This window comes from Macaca thibetana, chromosome 7, assembly GCF_024542745.1.
Source record: "Macaca thibetana thibetana isolate TM-01 chromosome 7, ASM2454274v1, whole genome shotgun sequence".
Taxonomy (NCBI): Eukaryota; Metazoa; Chordata; class Mammalia; order Primates; family Cercopithecidae; genus Macaca; species Macaca thibetana.
In genome coordinates this window covers 56201677-56208387 of record NC_065584.1, presented here as the reverse complement: position 1 = coordinate 56208387, position 6711 = coordinate 56201677, and the positions used below count along the sequence as shown (strand labels likewise).

At 39.8% G+C, this 6711-nt stretch overlaps 1 pseudogene; it reads left to right on the top strand.

Annotated features, from left to right (window-relative positions):
• The first annotated feature begins 851 nt into the window (after positions 1-851).
• LOC126958528 (protein SET-like) lies at positions 852-1781 on the top strand (annotated as a pseudogene).
• Positions 1782-6711: the final 4930 nt, after the last annotated feature.

The window sequence follows — 6711 nt, the reverse complement described above, 5'->3', positions numbered from 1 at the left end:
CATCTTACTAAGACTATATAAGATGTGGTCAGGAAAACTGGGTAAAGGATATCAGGGATCTCTGAACTTTGCAACTTTTCTCTAAGTCCAAAATTATTTCAAAATTTAAAAATTAGGCTGGGCATAGTGGCTCATGCCTATAATCCTAGCACTTTGGAAGGCTGAGGTGGGAGGATCACTTGAGCCCAAGAGTTCGAGACCAGCCTGGGCAACATGGCGAAACCCCATCTCTATTTAAAAAAAAAAAAGAAAGAAAGTGTAAATATTAAACAGAAATAGCTGGTAAAGAGGAACAAAGGGAAGTACAAGTAAACATTTGCTTTTTATTAGACACCTTAAGAGTCCAAGTCTTGAATTTTTACTACTGAAAACAGTACGAACTACAGACAATCATGTTTACTTTAACTTAAATCATATTCAAAACTATTACTAAATAGTGCTAACTAGAACCTTGGAAGGGCAGAGGGAAGGGGAGATAAGGAAAGATTTTTTTTAACCAATACGAAATTACAGCTAGATAAGAGGAGTAAGTTCTAGTGTTCTATAGCACTGTAGGGTGACTATAGTTATTATTTATTTGATATTTTTGATGGCTACAAGAGAGAACTTTGAATGTTCTCAACACAATAAATGTTTGAGGTGACACTAATTACCTTGATTTGATCATTATGCATTGTACACAGATATTGAAATATCACACTGTACTCCATAAATATTTACAATTATTAAGTGTCAACTAAAGAAGACTATTCATACTAAGAAAATGCTCTTAAAAAATGACTCTGAGTTTTTTGCCTGCTTCCTGATGAGCGAGGAGACCCGTGATCTGGTTCTTGGACTACCTTAGCCGCATGGCCCCCAAACACCTGTCTCCACTCCTGCCTCAAATGAAGAAACCAAGACCACCTCTTGCCCTGAGGCCAGAGGAGACATCGACCTCTGCAGGCTTGCCAAAGAAAGGAGAAAAAGAAGAGCAAGAAGCAGTTGAACACATTGATAAAGTACAAAATGAAATAGACAGACTTAATGAATAATCCAGTGAGGAAATTTTGAAAGTAGAACAGAAATATAACAAACTCTGTAAATAATTTTCTCAAAAGAGGTCAGAATTGATTGCAATAATCCCAGATTTTTGGGTAACAACATTTGTCAACCATCCCAAAGTGTCTGCACTCCTTGGGGAGGAGGATGAAGAGCCACTGCATTATTTGACCAGAGTTGAAGTGATGGAATTTGATGACATTAAATCAAATTGCCAAATAGATTTTTATTTTGATGAAAATCCTTACTTTGGAAATAAAATTCTCTCCAAAGAATTTCCTCTGAATGAGAGGGGTGATCTGTCTTCAAAGTCCACTGAAATCAAATGGAAATCTGGAAAGGATTTGACAAAACGTGCGAGTTAAACACAGAATAAAGCCAGCAGGAAGAAGCAGCATGCGGAATTAGAGAGCTTCTTTGCCTGGTTTACTGACCATTCTGATGCAGGGGCTAAAGAGTTAGGAGAGGTCATCAAAGATGATATTTGGCCAAACCTTTTACAGTACAACTTAGTTCCCAATATGGATGATGAAGAAGGAGAAGGAGAAGATGATGATGAAGATGAGGAAGGAGGAGAAGATGATGAGGAAGAGGAGGAAGGATTAGAAGGTATTGATGAAGAAGGGGATGAGAATGAAGGTGAAGGGGATGAGGATGAAGGGGAGGAGGATGAAGGTATTGATGAAGAAGGGGATGAGGATGAAGGGGAGGGAGAGGAGGATGAGGGAGAAGATGACTAACAGAATACTGATGGATTCCAACCTTCTTTTTTTAAATTATTATGCTTAAAGTTGTAGGGTACATGTGCACAACATGCAAGTTTGTTACATAGGTATACATGTGCCATGCTGGTTTGCTGCACCCATCAACTCATCATTTACATTAGGTATTTCTCCTAATGCTATCCCTCTCCCGGCCCCCCACCCCTCGACGGGCCCCGGTGTGTGATGTTCCCTGCTCTGTTTCCATGTGTTCTCATTGTTCAACTCCTACCTATGAGTGAGAACATGCAGTGTTTGGTTATCTGTCCTTGTGATAGTTTGCTGAGAATGATGGTTTCCAGCTTCATCCATGTCCCTGCAAAGATTCCGTCTCCTTTTGAGATGGAGTCTCACTCTGTCACCCTGGCTGGAGTGCAGTGGTATGATCTTGGCTCACTGCAACCTCTGCCTCCCAGGTTCAAGCAATTCTCCTGCCTCAGCCTCCCAAGTAACTGGGACTACAGGCGAGTGCCACCACACCCAGCTAATTTTTTGTGTTTTTAGTAGAGACAGGGTTTCACCATGTTGGCCAGGATGATCTCGATCTCCTGACCTTGTGATCTGCCCACCTCAGCCTCTCAAAGTGCTGGGATTACAGGTGTGAGCCACTGCACCTGGCCCCAACCTTCTTTTTTAAAAAATTTTCTCCAATCCCTGGGAGCAAGTTGCAGTCTTCCGTTTACCATTTTTTTCCCCTCTTGTGCTCAGTCGCCCTGTTCTTGTGGACTCTTTTCTCTACATCATGGTTCTTAACTTATTTTGGGAGAAATACTTCGAGCAGAATACAATGGAAAAAGTGTCTTACCCCTTTCTGTTGGAAATTCCTTTTCATCCCTTCCTGTCTGAACAAAAACTGTACAGAATCAACACCATCGAGCTCTGAAGGAAGAAAGAAAAACCTGTTCCCTTTGCTCTGCTGGAAGCTGGAAGGTGCGAGGTCGCTGTGTAGCAGTGCACAGAATTCTAGCTTCTTTTCTCCTTTCTCTGTACATTGGGCTCAGAGAGTACACCGTGTCTCTATGTGAATATGCACGGTTAGCATTTCCCAACATGTATCTGTCTACTTTCTCTTGTTTAAAAAAAGACAAAAAAGCTTTAAAAAATGGAGTTATAGAAGGTCAGCAAAGGGTGAGATGTTTGGGCGGGTTAAGTGGGCATTTTGACAGCATGGCTTCTCCTTTGGCACGTTCATTTGTGATATTTGACAGACATCCTTACAGTTTAAGATGACACTTTTAAAATAAATTCTCTCCTAATGATGGCTTGAGCCCTGCCACTCAATGGCAGAATCAACAGAACCTGTAGGATCTTATTTGGAATTGACATTCTCTATTGTAATTTTGTTCCTGTTTATTTTTAAATTTTCTTTTTGTTTCACTGAAAAGGAAAGATGATGCTCAGTTTTAAAGGTTAAAAGTGTACAAGTTGCTTTGTTACGATAAAACTAAATGTGTACACAAAGGATTTGATGCTTTTCTCTCAGCATAGATATGCTTACTATGACCTTCCAAGTTTGACTTGTATAACATCACTGTCAAACTTTGTCACCCTAACTTCATATTTTTTGATACACACTTTGCAGGAAAACCTCAGGGCGATGTGGATTTAGTAATGAGAGTTGAATCAATCTATTAATATCTCCCTACCTGGGAAACATGGGTACAGTTCGCCATTGGTTTCTGATAGTATTCACATCATTTGGGATACCAGAATGCTCAATACTCAGTTCTGAGTACATTGTGCCCTTGACTTTTAATCTCCAGGTGGCAGTTTTTAAAATTCACCTTTCACCAGGATATAAAGTAATAGTGCCTGCCACCACCATCAAATAGACCTGGTGCTTTAATGTCAAGTTATATATGGGACAGTTGCTGGCATGTCTTCATTAGCTATGTAAAATATGGCCAGGAAGATAGGCTCTCAGAGTAAGAAGTCCGTGTTAATTAGGAGTGACTGTCCCAGCTCTCTGGTGTAAAGTTCTCAAATATGACTATATAAATCTGGGTGGGGTAATGGACTCAGCTCTGTCTGCTCAATGCCATTGTGCAGAGAAGAAGCGTAATGCGTAAGCTTTTTAATGTTGTTAAAATATAATAGCTGAAATTAAATGCCACTTTTTCAGAGGAGAATTAATGGACAATCTGGTGAAATTCAAAGCTTTTTGATGTATAAAACTTGATAAATGGAACTATCCCACCAATAGGCAAAAGTGTAACAACCTATCTAGATGGATAGTATGTAATTTCTGTACAGGTCTCTGTTTAGTAAATACATCACTGTACGGGGATCAGGAATCTGGCTCCAATAAAGGAACGTAAAGTGTTTTTTGGGGAAAAATGACTCTCAGAGATTGGCTCATTTTTCCTCACCTGGTGAAGCACAGCTAGAAATAAGAGATAAGCCAAAGAAACATTTTATGCATATGTCTCAAATTCTATGCACGCAAGGCTCTTTGCTTTATTCCAAGGAGGTACGTCAGTCTTTATTCAGAGCCTTTTCTTTCTTAATTCATATAAAGCTCTGTCAAGGTTGGCTTTGGGTTTTTAGTTCAGAAGAGAGTAATACTGCATCAGACTACTATGAAGGCAAGTCCACAGTACGTGACCCACTAATGTGTTCACCAGGTCACATGGTTTTGTAAAATTTCCAAAGGTAAGATATCTTAACCACAATTGGTTCAGACTGCCTGCTGCCACTCTGACTTGCCCTCCAGCACATATCACCTCATGTCAGATGGCAATGAAGAGGCTGCAGGCATTTTTTGAGCTATAGCTAAGTAGAAGTCAATTAGGGTTTGTTGGAATATATATGTATATTTTATAGTGACTTCTGCGTATTATTGAATTATTGCTAGTTTAACCAGAGTAGGAATGTCTTCCAGGAATGTACCCACTGTCCAATTTGGTGTCTAATTTTGTATTTGTAATTTTGTATCTTTTTTTTTTTAAAGAGTCCCTCCCCGCAACAACCAACAATTGTATGAGCTTTGGTTCCCTAAAATTTTGGATCCACCCTTGGCATTATGCTAATGTTTGAAGGAACAGCCAATTAGAAATGTTAAAACAAGGAATTAAGCAGGCAAATAATCCCTTGTTAATTAGTGTAAACAAAAGATAAGAAAGCACAGTGCCCTTGATCTATTTAGCATGTGGATAAGGAGCTAACAAACTTCCACAGATCCTGAGGCCATCACTGTGGTAAAGCATGTGTGATAACTGATGTTAGTAGTGATGATCTTGAGTCATGAAGGAAAACTTAAACTCCTGAATATACTCATTAAAAATACAGAGAAACGTATAATTCACCTTGGGAATATTTTCTACAAATGTTTGAAATAGAAATGTTGGTGCTTACACATTCAGATTTTCAATGATCCGGAAACACACCCAAGAACAATGAATTTTCCAAGGGTTTAGCTGGCCTGGGTTTTATTCTGGTTTGGTTACATAAAGCTGGAATGGTGGGTTATGATCTTTATTCCAAAAATCAGAGTAGTGTGTGCTGGACCAATCAGTTGAATTAAACTTACCTTGTCCATAACTGCACACATGTTTAGCACATTTCTCAAAGAATCATCACCAGTGAGGTAGGCCACTATTAGAAAGTGCTAGAGAACTGAGAATTTTGCTAAAGGTGCTTTGTGAAGGCAGAATAGTGTCAAGAATGGGCTATAGGCCATAGAGCCAAGCAAATGTACTTATACTTGTGTAAAGAGAGAGAGAGGGAGACAGAGAGAGAGAGAGAGAAGCAATAGTTGCCAACATTTATTGAATACTTACAATGCGTCAAGCACTGTGCAAAGTATTGCTTCATATAAATCATGTGTCTGAATTAATCAGCCTAACAACTCAATCAAGAAGCTATTTATTAGTCCCATTCTTCAGATGAGGACATTAAGGCTAAGAAAAGTTAAGAAATTTGTCCAAGATCAGAGAGCTTCCTAACCCTGGCACTATTAAGATTTGGGGCTGTATAATCCAAGGGAAAGTTCTGCAACTTTTAGATATTTAGAACATCTTTGGCCTCTACGCCTCTACCCACTTGATACCTGTTGTGGTGAATAAAAATATCTTCAGATATTGCCAAATGCCTCCTTGGGATGTGGAATCATCTTTGGTTGAGAACTATGTTTACCAACAGGCATGGAGTCACTGCTACAAACCCAGCCTCCACTGGTGCTCCTTCTGTGGCTGGAGCTCTGTGGCTGGAGCGGGACCTCCTCTCTGCTATGCCTCGTGTGGACACATTGTATACTAAGTAACAGGCAGCCTGGCCAAATGCTTCACAACCTGGAACTGGACACAGGGAGGCTTTCCGGCCCTGCCCACATTTCCAGACCCTGACACTTCCATCAAGCAATTGCTGGGCCACCCCTTTTGGAGAACTCCATATCCTGCCAGAAATCTATAGAGGCTTGTGGCTATTCTTATGCCTTCCCTCGTTTAGGTCCCACTTGCACTCTGCTTAGCATCCAATCCTCAGAAACTGAGGTTGGGAGATGGGCTGTATCCTACTTTCACTAAAGAAGGTGGATTGTCAATTTTTAAATGTTCCATTCTTTTAAACTTTTATGTGCCTTTTGGGAAGGGAATTGAACCAAAATTCCTCTATTCTGTAATCCTTACTAGGAGCCTTGGTCCAGTTTTAGTTCCTGTGTCTCAAATCTGTGAGAGAGAGGGAGAGACAGATGGACAGAGAGAATACAGGTGTCTAAATGTAAACTCATGCATGTAGAGTTTTAACATTAGCTACCCTTCTTCCTAAATTGATGTTGGGATGAAGCTCCAAGAAGGTATATAGAACTCTTCTTAGAACTGTACAATTTCAGAAAAACATTAAAAAATCTTGTTGTGGGACTAATATAATGATGCAAAATTGCTTTGAAAATTATTGTAAATAGGCCGGGTGC